The sequence below is a fragment of the Myotis lucifugus genome, unplaced genomic scaffold (genome assembly GCF_000147115.1).
Source record: "Myotis lucifugus unplaced genomic scaffold, Myoluc2.0 scaffold_29, whole genome shotgun sequence".
In the NCBI taxonomy this organism is placed as follows: Eukaryota; Metazoa; Chordata; class Mammalia; order Chiroptera; family Vespertilionidae; genus Myotis; species Myotis lucifugus.
The window spans coordinates 6,555,091-6,571,240 of record NW_005871077.1 but is presented as its reverse complement, the minus strand read 5'-3'; the positions used below and the strand labels follow the sequence as shown (position 1 = coordinate 6,571,240).

At 43.3% G+C, this 16,150-nt stretch overlaps 1 pseudogene; it reads right to left on the bottom strand.

Annotated features, from left to right (window-relative positions):
- Window positions 1-998: 998 nt before the first annotated feature.
- LOC102427720 lies at window positions 999-14,711 on the bottom strand (annotated as a pseudogene).
- Window positions 14,712-16,150: the final 1,439 nt, after the last annotated feature.

Below are 16,150 nucleotides of genomic sequence, written 5' to 3'. Positions count from 1 at the left end.
CACTTTGAGAGTGAAAGTGCTCCAGCTAAGCCCTGTCTGCACATTGCATTCATTTTATGGGCTTACTGCTATGGCTTCAAGGTGACAGAGATTTTCTTCCTCCTAATCTTTTCAACCTGATTCTGACATCATCAACCTTAAAGATGCAGTTTCACTTTCTCCATCTAGTTCTATGATGTTGAGTTTTGGCATCAAGGAGGGCAAATACAGAAGAAAAGGAATGAAAGAGGAAAGGAGGAGAGAGGAAGAAATAGGAGATATTAGGAGCTACATTAAAAAGTGTCTGATACGAGGTAAATAGAAATAAGGGAAAGTGTTTGAGAATTGTTCTAAAAACCTTGTAGACAAAATCTGCCCAACAAACTTTTGCTAATCAACATCCTTATTTTACAATGAGGTAAAGATTATAAAGAAGGTACTTATAGGGAGGTTAAGTGACTTGTCCAAGGTTACACAGCTAGTAACTGTAGAAGCAGGATTTGAACTCTGACAGACTGTTCCTTGAGTCCATGCTCATCATCATGTACCTTCTGCCTTTGCACTAAGAACATGCCCAGATTTCCTAGATAGCTCCCTTTGCTAGCCCATCTTTTTCGAATTTGTGTTACTGCCTGAAACAATGTTTTGAGGGTATTTTGTTGTTTTTTTTCATTAACATCTTTTATTAAGTTTTTAACCATACCAGTGAGAATCAAAATTGTCAATTTTTCCAATGAGTTTCTATTTATCAAATCCTGTATTTCTCAAGAGCTTTTGATACATGTAGAAAATAAGTAAAAAAATATCCCAATGAATGAAATATACCAAATGTCAGTAATAAGTGAGAAACATTCCTTTGGGGGAAATGGCTGTTAAATCCAGTCTGTATATGCAAAGTAAAGCAAAGAAATTCAGTCTTTTTTTTTTCATTCTTTAAAATCAATTTTTCCTAACATATCATTCCACAAAATTGGAAGTGAAGGACTAAAAGGTGAGGAGAGGGAAGAAGAGGGGGGAGAACACACACCATTAACACAAAAAGTAAAATTGTACAAGCTTAAAGGTGTTTATAAGAGACCAGGGTCACATTGCAAGATACCAGATGGTGGTTGAAGAAATTCACCATTCTGCAGGAACAGGGGTTTGCACTGCTGTGTGAAGACCAGTGAAGACCAACTCACCATCTTGGAGCAATTCCCTTCCCACTCCAAATCTTGGTTTTGGCACCATGCCTCCCAGCGAGGGCCTCTCATTCCATGACCCAGCCCACCTGGAGGGCCTGTATATCCTTCAGTCTTGTTTTCTCAACTGAACAATGCCACTACAGAGAGGCATTGAGTTAAAAGTTACAATCCCTGATCAGTATATGTGTATCGTTATCTCGCCGGTCCACCTTCCCTGGCAGCTGAAGTCTTCTTCTCTTCCACATTCAGATGGGCCTCACCTCTGAACATGATGAGCCTGTTGTTAAGGGCCTCCTGGACAAGCTCAGAATCATCAAACACACGAAACCAAAACTGGGTAATTCCAACTGCTGTTAATGCACAACTCCGCCACATTCCCATAATTTTGAAAGAAATATTTAAGCTCTGATTTGTCCACTTCATGAGGCAGATTGCCAATGAAGAGTTGGTGGCTGTCAGGGTGTCTCACAATTCTTCAGGGTTCAACCCCTCTGGAAAGGAATATTTATTTGTTGTTCAGAACTTTTTGATCCCTCTGCTATGGAACCTGAGATTCAGGCTTAGATTCAGGGCAAGGCTGTGAAGCTGGTACTTGAACAACATGAGGTGGTATCACAGTAACTGGAACAGCTCTGCTGGGTGGAAGGTTCTTACTGGTCACAGATGCCCAGGAACATGTCCCCTGCTCTGTCTGAGTGATGTCTTCAGGTGCTGGAGAAGAATTCTTCTGAGCATCCTCAGGAGCAGTTACCTCCAATGCTGGCTCACACTTTTCCTCTTGGATTTCAAATTCAGGTTTTTGCTTCAGTTCTGGTTCAGGAGCAGACTCTGGTTCAGCAACAGGTTCCTCTAAATGTTCTTCCAAGTCATTGCTGAGCGTCTGATCACAGAAAGTTCCAGAATAATCAGGTACCATCTCAGGTGTCTGCTGTCTTTCTTCAGGTTTCTCTGCTTCTCCCTCAGATTCCTCGTGAGGCTCAGTGACAAAGCCACCAGACCTCATCTTGGTATCTGAAGACACCGCTATGAACATAGAACTTGTTTGCAACAGAGTCCTCAGGAGCAAGGACAAATGTCTGCATGAATCTCCTCAAAGCCTATTTGTTATTAAACAGCAACCCCATCACATGGACCACATCATTCAGAGTGGCATGAGCATCAACATGGTGAATCTTAGTGTGGCAATTAATGAGGTTTTGTGACATCACTTCCCTATGGATTTCTTTCTGTCCATAGATCGCATATGCTGGCTTTCCATTTGAATCCAATCCCTTATGGACATAAGAAGAGTTTCTTTCCATACAATCTGTATAGCATGTCTGGCACCTTGTTTAGTGGTGTGTAATACTATCTCACAAATTCCCACCCTACCAGCAGGGGACCAGGCTTCTCCATAACCATTGCTTTGGTCAATTCAATCTGGGCAGCAAGTGGGAGAGGAACAAGCTTTGCTCCACAGTTCTGAGGAAGGAAAAACAAAACGAAACAAAAAACCCTCACGCAACTGCATCCCTGGAACAATGTTTTTCAAATTGTCCTTAGCAGATCTCTTGGATGATGCCACTCAACTTTTAGTATTTCAAACAATTCCTCAAAATTCTCATTTAAAATGTAGATTCTCATGCTTGATGCCTGAAAGAGGAAGATCCAGAGGCTCTAAGTGGAGCCCAGAAATCTATCATTCTAATAATTACTCCCAGTGACTATCCTTCAGGTGGCCTCTGTACCTCCTTATCCTGGGTACTCATTTCACTCAGAGCAACTCCATCCACATTGTGTCTGTTGCATTATTGGACTTCTGTCCAAGATTTCCTTCAGGTGAGGATTCTTTGACCATGACGGGTCATAAAACTACTGGTCCTAGTGCTCTTTTGGGGAACATTATAATAAGTCATTTAATAAAAAATATGTTTTTATTGATTTCAGAGAGAGAAATGAAGAAGGCGAGAGATATAGAAACATCAATGATAGAGAGAGAATCATTGATTGGCTGCCTCCTACATGCCCTCTACTAGGGATTAAGGCTGCAACCTGGGCATGTGCCCTGACTGGGGATCAAACCCTGACATCCCGGTTTATGGGTTTATGCTCAACCATTGAGCAACACTGGCTGAATAAGAAATCATTTTTGATTAATGATTACCAACAATTTTAAGTACAGAAATATGAGTATAATATATATTTTATTAGTATTATTTTATTTGCTTTCTGCCTTATTGGGCTACTTACAAAAATCCTTACAACGCAATACTATTTTAAAAGTGATAAAGAAAAAATTGGTTAGAAAAATGAGATAAAGGTGGGATATATTTATACAAAACATATGCTGTGTGATCCAATATGTTTGCTAGATCTGAGCAAATTGGCCTGTGAACTTCCTAGCAGCTCAAACAAAAAGAAAGTTATCTGTGTTATGATTTTTTGCAAGAAGCCACTTTCCCAGAAGGAGTACAACCATCCTCAGGACACCAGGGAAATTGCTCCACTTTAAGGCAACAGTGTGTGCTGCTTTGGGTGGCATCTTCACAGTAAACCCAATTGTGAAGCTCATCTGACATTTCTTACATTGCCCCTTTGACTAGTAACCTAGTCAAAAGTCAAGATGAGAAAGTCAGGTATGCCACTCTCCAATGGTCAAGAATGTGTTTTAAAGCAGCTTGACTTTAGGATGTGGTTGGCAAATCATGGCCTGTGGATCAAAAGTAAATGTATTTGATTTATAAGTGTCTGAAAAAAAAGAAGAATACTTCATGACATATGAAAATTATGTAAAATCCAAATTTCAGTGCTCATAAATAAAATTTTATTGGAGCACATCATATTCATTTATTCAGATATTTTCTGTGCCTGCTTGGTGCTACAACAGCAAAGTCACACAGTTGTGACCCAGATCATATGGCCCACAAAGCCTAAAATATTTAGGTCCTTTAGAGATAAAGTTTGCCCTGCTATAGATTATTGAGAAAGGATGGACTGTATATCATTCAGTCTTGTTTTTCTCAACTGAACAATGCCACTACAGAGAGGCACTGAGCTAAAAGTTGTAATCCCTGATGGATATAGAGTGCGTATATGTGATTTACCTCCTAATAAAGTAGACACGTTTTTAAATAGTCAGTTGAGTTGTGGGTAGAGACATGCCTCTAAAACCACAACCAAGAACACACATATACGTGGGAAAAGACACACATGTTGAACCAGCAAGATCAGCTGTTACTGAGTTTCCCTCTATTTGCTATTTGTTCATCCACTCTTTCATCTGCAATGTATTCTAATGGACACTAGGGGAGAGAGCACCAAGGGTTCAAGAAAACTATATGCCAGAAAACCTATTTGACAATCAGTAACTCCAACTTTTTCCTATAAACTATTTGTCTGACATTATTGGGTTTTACTTGTGGGGTATTTTGGCCCAGCTTATAGAGCACTATTATTTTATGGAAACAGTTTAGAATGCTAGTTTAAAACAGAAGTGAACTCTATTTGCAAGACTGGTGTCTGGGATTTTACAAGGCAAGGAGAGTGCAGAAGTGACTCCATTATCAACAAACTATATAATTTTATCATAATAGTGAATTTTGTGCAGTCTGGGTGCCTGGATATGTATGTTCCTAAAAGTACAAAATGCACACATAACTAACAAGCCTGTTTTGGGTTCATGAGAGTAAGCATATACCAGCCTCCTGGCCATATAAGTCTGTATGGCAACAAAATTCTCAGGATCCTCTTTTAAAAAAATATATGTAGATTACAAAGGTTGGGTAGAGTATTGCTTCCTAATAATGTTCCAAAGGTAGAGAAGGCTGTCCTGGCTTAAGCTGCCAATCTGTGTTTAGAAATGTCACCTATAATTTGTATCTTGCAAGTGCTTGACTTGTGGACCCCTGGTGCTAATTGGATACACTGATTTTGGCAAAATCCCCACCTGTCATCAACTCAGCAATAGGTATGATATTGAAGCTCTAATGAATCCAAGGATAACTTTAAATAGCCAGTTGGATTTCTTTTGATATTATTACTGAGTATGAAGTTTGGATATTTAGGGAGGGAAGTACATATTTTTTTATGGTCTTTTATAACTTCTTATTAAGATTCAAGCTGTTTAAGAAGGAGATCAGGAGAAACCAAGATGGCAGCATAGGTAAACACCGGAGATTGCTGCCTCGCACAACTACTTCAAAAATACAACTAAAAGACGGAACAGACATCACCCAGAACCACAGGAAGGCCGGCTGAGGGGAAATTCTACAACTAGAAGGAAAGAGAAAAGCATACCGAGACTCAGAGGAGGCGCAGTGCGGAAGTAAAATACTAAGGTGCGGAGGTGCGTGTGGAGCGGGCTGGCGGCTGAGGGCGCGGTTGTCTTTTTCAATCGGGAGGGAGTCTCAGGCTCTGGGCTCCAGTTCTGGGCGAGTCTCTGGGGACCCAGACTCAAATGGGAGAAGCGGGACTGTCTGGCATCAATCGGAGCTCGAGGGCAGCTTTCTCTCCGAGGTACTTGCAGCGGTTGCTGGGACACTGAGAGGCAGAGCCTCTGGGGACGGGACTGAGAGCAGCCATAACTGCTCGCTCCGCCCACCCTGTTGATCCCCTGGGACCCACCCTGCCCAATCCCTGCACAGAGGCATTTGCTGGATAGCCTCAGGCAAAGGCTAGATTAGCACCTCCCTAGAGGATAGAAGTTCTCCCACTGCAGACACAGCTGATTCTCACAGCCAGTTGGCCTGGAGGTCAAATCCCCCGCAGTGTTACCTACAACAATCAAGGCTTAACTACAACAAGACTGCGCACAAAGACCACTAGGGGGTGCACCAAGAAAGCATAAAAAATGCAGAGACAAAGAAACAGGACACAAATGACAGAAATGGAGGAAAGCAAAAGGCTGGAGATAGAGTTCAAAACCACACTTTTAAGGTGTCTCAAGAACTGTGTAGAAGCCGCCGATAAATTTAGTAAGGCCCTCAAAAAGACTGATGAGACCGCCGATAAATATAGAGAGATCCACAAGAAATCTAATGAGATCCTCGATGTTGTGATAAAGGACCAACTAGAAATTAAGCATACACTGACTGAAATAAAGAATATTATACAGACTCCCAACAGCAGACCAGAGTAGCGCAAGAATCAAGTCAAAGATTTGAAATGCGAAGAAGCAAAAAACACCCAACTGAAAAAGCAAAATGAAAAAAAGAATCCGAAAATACAAAGATAGTGTAAGGAGCCTCTGGGACAGCTTCAAGCATACCAACATCCGAATTATAGGGGTGCCAGAAGATGAGAGAGAGCAAGATATTGAAAACCTATTTGAAGAAATAATGACAGAAAACTTCCCCTACCTGGTGAAAGAAATAGACCTACAAGTCCAGGAAGCACAGAGAACCCCAAACAAAAGGAATCCAAAGAGGACCACACCAAGACACATCATAATTAAAATGCCAATAGCAAAAGACAAAGAGAGAATCTTAAAAGCAGCAAGAGAAAGAAACTCAGTTACCTACAAGGGAGTACCCATATGACTGTCAGCTGATTTCTCAACAGAAACTTTGCAGGCCAGAAGGGAGTGGCAAGAAATATTCAAAGTGATGAATACCAAGAACCTACAATGAAGATTACTTTATCCAGCAAAGCTATCATTCAGAATTGAAGGTCAGATAAAGAGCTTCACAGATAAGGAAAAGCTAAAGGAGTTCATCACTACCAAATCAGTATTATATGAAACTAGTAGCCCGGTGCACGAAATTCGTGCACTGGGGTAGTGGGGGGAGAAGGGGCCCCTCAGTTTGGCCTTCAACCTCTCCAATCTGAGACCCCTCAGGGAATGTCCAAGTACCTGTTTGTGCCCACACTTTTAACAGATAACAGCTCCATTGTTGTTTCTTTCTTATGCTTAAAACCATTGGAATTAGTAGGTATTCAAAGTGTGTATACATTTTGGGGGGACACCCTGTATATCTCTAGTCAGTGGTGAAAGAAATCAACAGCAGATTTGGAACCCCCAGACAGGGAACCTTGCTCATTCCCCACATGTCTCCCCACTTCACTTTCCACCTTTGTGGGCAGCAGGAGAATCAATGTTTTCTCTCATTAATTCGGATAAGCACATCCTGTCACCCGTTGCCCAGCAGGAGTGCGCTAGGCCTCAAAAAGCAAGGCTCAGTCAGGGCAGCCTTCACTCATGGGTGCTGGTACCCAAAGTGCACATTCCTCCTCTACAGTCGCCCCGACTATCCCACTGTTTCACTGAGAGGACGGAATTCCTCTCTGCCTCTGGGCACTTGATCTTGAACGCTGACCGAAGGCACCTCAGAGAGGGCCGCCCGCGCCCACCAGGTGTGTCTGTCTGCACCTGCTCCTGCCTCAGCACCTGCATTAACTCCCCAGAGGTGATCTCGTAGCTGCACTGGCCTCCGTGGGAACAGGGCATCACCACTCCGCCCTCTCACTGTCATCTCACAGGCGCCCACTCTCAGCACCCAGAACACCCAGACACTCTCCAAAGGACGTGAGCGCATCAGAGGGGATGTGTGCACATCCTGTGGGGGTGTTAGGCATGCCCGGTTGATGGAAGTGCGGTGGAGAGGCGGGGGAACTTGTGCACGCCTTGGTTTGCAACTGTTGCAGGCGTGGGAGGGTGACAGTGTGCTGGGGGATGTTCGCACGCCAGGGGGGGATGTGCACACCAGAGGCCTCTGGCTTTGCAGATCCGCAAACCCCGTGGTGCGGCCAGGAGGACGTCAGTCTGGCCCGCCACGGTGGCTTTCCCTGCGATCCTGCACCTTCTGGGCCAGGAGGCGGATCTTGCGCAGTCACTCCTGAGCCATGATGGCTGCCTCCCCGCCGTGAAGGGTCACGGATCCGAGTCCCGGGACAGTGCACAGCCTCAAGCACTGCCCCCTGCCCGGCAGTGTCACAGATCTGTGTCTTGGTCCCGTGGACAGCCTCAAGCACTGACCCCCACCTGGCAGGGTCACAGATTCGGGTCCTAGACTGCACACAGCCTCCCGTGCTGCCCCCCTGCCCACCAGGTCACGGATCTGGGTCCCGGGACCACGGACAGCCTCAAGCACTGCCCCCCGCCGGGCAGGGTCACAGATCGGAGTCCCGGACTGCGGACAGCCTCCCGCGCAGTGCCCCCCATCCAGCAGGGTCACAGATCCAGGTCCTGGGACCGCGGACAGCCTCAAGCACTGCCACCCCACTTGCGAGGACATGGATCCAGGTCCCAGACCGCGAGCAGCCTCAAGCACTGCCCCCCACCTGGCAGGGTCACAGATCCGGGTCCCGGGACAGCGGACAGCCTCAAACGCTGCCCCCCGCCTGGCTAGGTCACAGATCCGGGTCCCGGGACCACGGAAAGCCTTAAGCACTGCCCTCCATCCGGCAGGGTCACGGATCTGGGTCCCGAGACCGCAGGCAGCCTCAAGCACTGCCCCCGCCCGGCAGGGTCACAGATCCGGGTCCCAGACCGCAGACAGCCTTGCCTGCTGCCACCTGCCTTCAGTATGCAAATTAGCCGCCATCTTGTTGCTTCAGGGTGGGGGTCCCCACTGGGGTGCCTGGCCAGTCTGGGTGAGGGGCTGAGGGCTGTTTTCAGGCTGGCGGGCGACTGAAGCTCCAAACCTCTCCTTTTTTTCTTTTTTTTTTTATTCTGGCATTTATTTACCTTCTATGCCTGTCATGGAGCTGAGAGCCGGCTTTCTATCTGAGGCTCGGCTGCTGAAAGCAGGTTTCTGGCCTTTGTTTACCTTCTGTATTCGAAACAATGTTGCGGTCTTGCTGGCTGAAGCCTGGCTGATTGATAGCCGGTTTCTGGAGTTTTGTTTAGCTTCTATATTTGTTACAATGTTTCAAACTGCAAGCTCAGAGGCCGGCAAGGAAGGCGGGGAAGCTTGGCTTCCTCCGTCACTGAAACAAGCAAGCCTCATGTTCGCTGTAAGCTGCCTGCTGCCGGCCAACATCTTGGCTAGCAGATAATTGCATATCGCCCTGATTAGCCAATGGGAAGGGTAGCGGAGGTACGGCTAATTACCATGTTTCTCTTTTATTAGATAGGATGCTGAAAGGTATCCTTCAAGAAGAGGAAGAAGAAGAAAAAGGTAAAGATACAAATTATGAACAACAAATACGAATCTATCAACAAGTGAATCCAAGAATCAAGTGAATAAATAATCTGATGAACAGAATGAACTGGTGATTATAATAGAATCAGGGACATAGAAAGGGAATGGACTGACTATTCTTGGGGGGGGAAGGGGTGTAGGGGTTGCGGGAAGAGACTGGACAAAAATCGTGCACCTATGGATGAGGACAGTGGGTGGGGAGTGAGGGCGGAGGGTGGGGTGGGAACTGGGAGGAGGGGAGTTATGGGGGAAAAAAGAGGAACAAATGTAATAATCTGAACAATAAAGATTTAATTTAAAAAAAATACCAAAAAAAATAAAAGAAGGAGATCAAGTTTTTTCCTGGAGGATACCCCTTTCTTATAGAAAGGTTGTTAGAATTTAGGAACTCCATCAGGTGGAGCTTGGTCAGAACCTGCAGGGAAAATGAATCTAGAATTCTCGCTAACGAAGAACTGACTTATTTCACAGCAACAGCAGAAAAAGCCATTCTGAGGAGTGGGGTGCAGGAACCTGAGGCTTTGGGTTGCTGCCTGCATTGTGTTGCTTAGGTAGCTATTTTCTCTGGTGCTTCAGTTTCAGAGCTGAATTCACTTGCAAACCTGTCTTATATCGCTGTGGGAATTCCCAGTCTCTAAAGCAGACACGTCCTGTCACAGGGAACTGCTCTCTGGGAGAAACATACACATTTGGATGCACTTCAGCATGCACCGCTGGTTCTTTGATTCCACAAATGAAGCTACTAGTGTCCTTTTCTTAACAGGGCATTTACAGAGCTGTTTATAATGGAGGGGACTTGGGTAGTTCTGTCCAGATTGTCACCTTTTCCAGTTGGATTTGAAGAGCAGTGGTCTTTGTCAGAATATTAGTTTTATGTTTTCTTGGGCAGAAAAAATTTGCTATCTTCTTATGTTTAGTTAGAGGGAGAGAATGTAAAAGGTGTCTCTTCCCCAAACATACCCTTTCACCCACCTGAAAATGCCACAGGACCCAAATGTTCTTATGAAATTCATGTTTATTGTTAAGAAGCAGTTTGCTTTTATGACAATGGAGAACTTGAGTGCCAGCAAGGAAAACACACTCCTATCTCATTATACAATTTTCCCAAACTAGCAATTTATTACCCTATTCCCATAAACCAAGGTCTAATTGCTATCAATGTGGATAATTTAACTAATGTTATTTCTGTTCGTGGAGCCCCAGGGCCCTTGCTGTGGCTTTCATCCAGGCACCAAAATAGACAAGTGAGGAAAGACTTGTTAAGTCATGCAGCCTGGTCATCTGATCCCAGTGGATATTCCCTCTGGTATGTCTTTCTGATGCCCTGACTTGCTTGGATTTGAATAATGCAACAGGACTTTGGTGTCTTCCCTGGGAATTGATAATATATCCTCTTCTTGATTTCGGCATTTAAAAAATGTCTTGATGTATTCAGTCATTCTTGGGAACACCTGTGCTGGTTCTCTGCTTACAGCACCCTCCTGCTGTATTTGCTGAGACTTATTCATCACGGGGATGTGGGGCACCTTACATCTCTGCTTCCTAGTCACCTTTCTGCTAAACTCAGTTGCTTTGGATTCCTTTGTGACCTGAGCTCTCCTTCACCTGCACTGTTTTGTTGCTGCATATTTATGAATTCTCTTCCTGTTTCTCAGCCCTTTCAGTTTTCCTGCTATGGATGTCTCAGTGTGAGAGAAAAAGAACATCAGAAGAAAAGAGTGCGGACTAGGAGAGCTTCTGGCTAAGGGCACAATGCGTGAGCGGCTGGTCTCAGGCCTGATTTGGATTCAGTCGCCAAAATGGAGAAGATACTGGAGATGTTGGCTTTTCAAGTTCTGAGATGAGAACTGTGAAACTTGGAAACAGGCTCCTGCAAAACTGCCACCTGCTCTTTTTTTTTTTTGGATCAAGTTGCTGGCCTGGGCTTTAAGTTTGAACTAGTTTCCTTTCAGGCTGCTGTTTCTCTTATATTTTGTTCTATCTTCTCAATATGGTTGCATTTCTTTTATATTACCACAGACTATAATATTAGGACTGGGGATCCTTGAGGTCATCCCGTGCAATTCCCTTAAATTATATATGAAAAGTCAGGCTCCAGAGAGGTGGTGACTTCTTCAAGGTCATACAGCAAACTGGTGGAGGTGCTAAAACTAGAAGCCCATCTCCTGAATTCCAGGCCAAAGCTGCCTTCCCTAATGGATATAGCTGCTTCAATCTGTTGATTCAGCAAAAGGTAACTGAAGCAGCTGCCTCCACATGTGCTCAGAAAGTAACAATGTCCATCAATTTGCCAGCAAGAAATGACAAATGAAAGAACTCAGAGCACTGAGAGAAGAAATGTCAGATAAACCTTCCATTAGCCTTACACTTCTGTAGGAAACCTGAAATTAACATAGCACAGAACATCAAATTAAGCAATTTGACTTGGAAGCTATGATCATTAACATTTTCTGTTTTTTCCCCCCCTTTATAATTTAAGGTATTTCTCTTTCTCTTTTTTTTTTAATAACAAAGAATACAGTTTTTTTTAAGAATACAATTTTGAGACAGATGTTCTAGGCATTATTTAATCATCCAAAGTCTCTTTATCTATCATTCCTAAACTAGGTGATAAATAATCGTCTAATTATAATTTGAAATTTGTAATAAAGCATTTTAAGTAGATCCTATGGTAGGCAGTAACATGTATGACTAATAATAAAGTGACAGCCCCTGATTGCAAACTCCTGCGACACTATTACTATTTATAATTTGCCCTTGAGCTGTCGTGTGGTATGTTCCCAGCCATTGTTTTTTGTTTTTTTTTTTCATTGATGTGTGCATGTGAGAATAGACTATTTGAAATGTGGTGTAAACATTGATTGGTTGCCTCTTGAATGAGCCCTGGCCAGAGCCCTAGGCCAGGGAGGAGCCTGCAACCAAAGTACCTGCCCTTGACCAGAATCGAACCTGGGACTCTCCAGTCTGCAGGACGACGCTCTATCCACTGAGACAAACTGGCTAGGGCTACAATCTCTTGTTTATACATTTTAAGTCACCTCATTGTTATGCCCAGATTTCAAGATCCCCAAGAAACCACATCAGGGAGCCACCCAATCCGATGCAAAAGCATAAGAATCTGTATTTCAAGCTAGCTTGAGCTCCCCATCCACCAGACTCACCGACACAATGGCAGGCCAAGTGGCTGAGAGACAGAACCCCGCCTAGAGACGGGTTTTAAAGGGGGGGTTGGAGTAAGGGGAGGAGAAAGGACTGTGCTCTGCCGATTGGCCAGGCGCAAGTCGATGTCTTGTTCCTGGGTGTGGCTAGCAGAATCTTAGACTTCCGGGAAGAAGGTCCTTGCCAAGCACGTGGCCAAGGTAAGATAGAGAACATAGCCCTTACCCTGGGGCAAGGTGGAGGGCCTAGCCCTTACCCTGGGGCAAGGTGGAGGGCCTAGCCCTTACCCTGAGGCAAGGTGGAGGGCCTAGGCCTCACCCTTTCACTCATATACTTTTTGGTGCGGAATAAATATACACATATACAAATTTTTTTTTTTAAAGCTGTGTACAAAAAAGAGGCCACATGCTTACCTGACAAGCTTAGGGAAGACCTGCATGGTGGTTTTGCAAACTCAAAGACCTAAAGTAACCACAAAGGGTGGTCTGAAATTAAAACTTTAACTGAAAATAGTTATGGTGGGTAGTCACATCCTAGGCCAGTATCTTCCCTGACAAAGGTCAATCTTTACCTTAACTGAGCCTATTGTCTTTTTGCATGTAAGATAACATCCTTGTGAAATGTCAGGGTAACTTGTAACTTCCCTTTTTCCAGACCCCTCAGGGCACAATCAAATGTACTAGGGCACAAGGACTGGAGAACACAAATTCCTTCAATGTTATTGTTATCATGTTACTTGTTGACTGTTAACTATTTTGTACCCACCTAAGTAAAAGAATGCGTCTATCATTTGACTTTTTATCCAATCCCAGAGGTTTCCCCCCCTTTTCTTCCTCCCACCTCCCTAATCTATCACCAGTGGATTTCATGTAACCCATTTTACATCCCCTCCTTTGATTGTATAAATGTATAAAACTAGGTGAAAAACTGCCATTCTCTGGAGCATTATCCCATCCCATTGAGATCCTGCTTCCCAGCAACTGTCGATAGTTTGGCTCAAATAAACTCACAACAATTCTTTAAATAAATAAATAAATAAATAAATAAATAAATAAATAAAATGTGGTGAGAATATATTGAGACTTCTCTCAACCATGAAAGAGCTACTCAAGGGCATTAATTATATAATTTACTGATTCTTAATCCTAAAGTATTACCCTCTAAGGGTAGTGAATCAAAATAAAGATGAGTAGTTTTCAATGGTACTTATGTTCCATTTGATCCTGAATACTTGAAACTAAGAACCTAATCTCTTTCTCATGTTATACAACGTAAAAATAAAGGAAAGAAAGCAACTAAAATTTTCCCCAAAGATCAATGTGGTTTCATGCTCTAGCTTTATTTCCTGTAATGGTAAAATACTATTTCTAAAGTTATTGAATATCATCAATGTCCTCTGCCTAAGACATCAGAGCAGATTGAATCAAACATTCAAACAAGAAATGTTCTTCAGTTATGGTGGGATGGTGAAGAAGTCATAGGTGACTTAACTGAGATGAGGGAGTTCCTTCTAGAGCAGTGATTTTGAACCTTTTTCATCTCATGGCATACATAAACTAATTACTAAAATTCTGCAGCACACCAAAAATCTATTTTTGCCAATCTGACAAAAAAAAGATATAATTTTGATTCATTCACACAGTACAGCTATTGTGTCAGCTGTTGTCTTTTAAAAAAAAATTGACAATCTAAGAGAAAAGAGGTCAATGCCCCTGACTACATAGTCAGATGTTTCATATTTTAAAAATTCTTGTGGTGCACTGGTTGGAAATCGTTGTTCTAGAGCAGGGGTCCTCAAACTTTTTAAACAGGGGGCCAGTTCATTGTCCCTCAGACCGTTGGAGGGCCGGACTATAGTTTAAAAAAAAACTATGAACAAATTCCTATGCACACTGCACATATCTTATTTTGAGGTAAAAAAACAAAACGGGAACAAATACAATATTTAAAATGAAGAACAAGTAAAGTTAAATCAACAAACTTACCAGTATTTCAGTGGGAACTATGGGCCTGCTTTTGGCTAATGAGATGGTCAATGTGCGTTTCCATATTTGTCACTGCTAGTCGTAACAAGTGATGCAAGTGTGCATCAGTTAGTCTAGATCTGGTTGGAGATTTCAGATGTTTCATTCTGGAAAAAGCTCTCCTAACTTCAAAAAAATAGACCTCCTAACTTCAAAAAAAAAATAAATCCTAACTTGTTCTTACCTCGGTCCTCAGGCAGCAGCAGGCTCTCCACAGGCAAGCTCGTGACTCGTCTGATCACACCCGAGACTGAGAGGAGGAGTGGAGAGACAGAGAGAAGGAGGGGAGTCGGAGAAGTGCGGTGCACATTCCACACATGTACACTGCGGGCCCAGGACGAGTCGGCTGCTAAGCAACAGGCAGCGGCGGCAAAAACACCCCCCGGGCCTGATAAATGTTTTTGGCGGGCCGCATGTGGCCTGAGGGCCGTAGTTTGAGGACCCCTGTTCTAGAGACTTCACATAATTGGATATCTGTCGATATATGATATATGAGTATTGTTTTTGACCTTCTTTTGTCTCAATGCTTAACAACTCACATAAACTTGGTTTTAGTTATACCCTTTCTTGTGAAGCCATCTTTAGTTGAAATCATCTCCTTGTCACTGAGCATAACTTCTTTAAGTACTTGTAGGTATGTGGACAGTGCCTGCCATCTCAGTGATACAGTCTTATTAAAAAAAGATGTATATAATGATAAATGTGTGGATTGGGTGTGAAAGCTAAGAGCCTTGCCAAGTAGACTCAGTCATCTGAAGTCTTTCTCCCTCAGGCTTCTTGTTCACTGGTATTTTCCTGTTTTGGGTCTTCCTATTTTTGCTAAGTGTGGTGTTTTTGGGTTTGAGATTCCTAGGAGGAGAGCAGTTTAGCCCTTGCAAGATTGTCCTTGGATTGACACCCAGACACATGGATTCTGAAATCCTCCATTCTCATTCTTTCTGACCCTGAGCTTCTTCTATAAACATTCTTACTTTACCTCTACAGAGTGAAGCACTAAGCTACTTACTTTCCTGTCTTAATGTCGATTCTGTTTACTGACAGCTAATCTGATTTTCATCCTAGGTGATTTTATGGACTGTCATTTGAGAGGCCAAGAGATGTAGGCCAGGCCCCACTCATAGGTCGACCTAGACCAGGGGTGGGCAAACTTTTTGACTCGAAGGCCACAATGGGTTCTTAAACTGGACCGGAGGGCCGGAACAAAAGCATGGATGGAGTGTTTGTGTGAACTAATATAAATTCAAAGTAAACATCATTACATAAAAGGGTACGGTCTTTTTTTTTTTTTAGTTTTATTCATTTCAAACGGGCCGGATCCGGCCCGCGGGCCGTAGTTTGCCCACGGCTGGCCTAGACGGAGAGTCATGCCCCTGGTCTGGGCACATACTTATTGTGAAAGTGAGAAGGAGCAATCAATCTTCGTTCTAGCTTTCTAAACTCATCAGGCTGGACTAATAATCAAATTAACATGAGACAGATAAGAAAATACAGTTTTAATATGTGCACATGGGGAATTCACATAAACATGAAAATTCCAAAGATTGTAAGACAAAATTATACAAGGAGATGAAAAGAGTTAATATTTGGTAAATAAATGTTTGTAGGTCCATCTTGAAACAATGGGGCAGGAAGGACTTTGATTAAATGAGCATTGCTATCACACACTAGCTCAGATTAAACCATA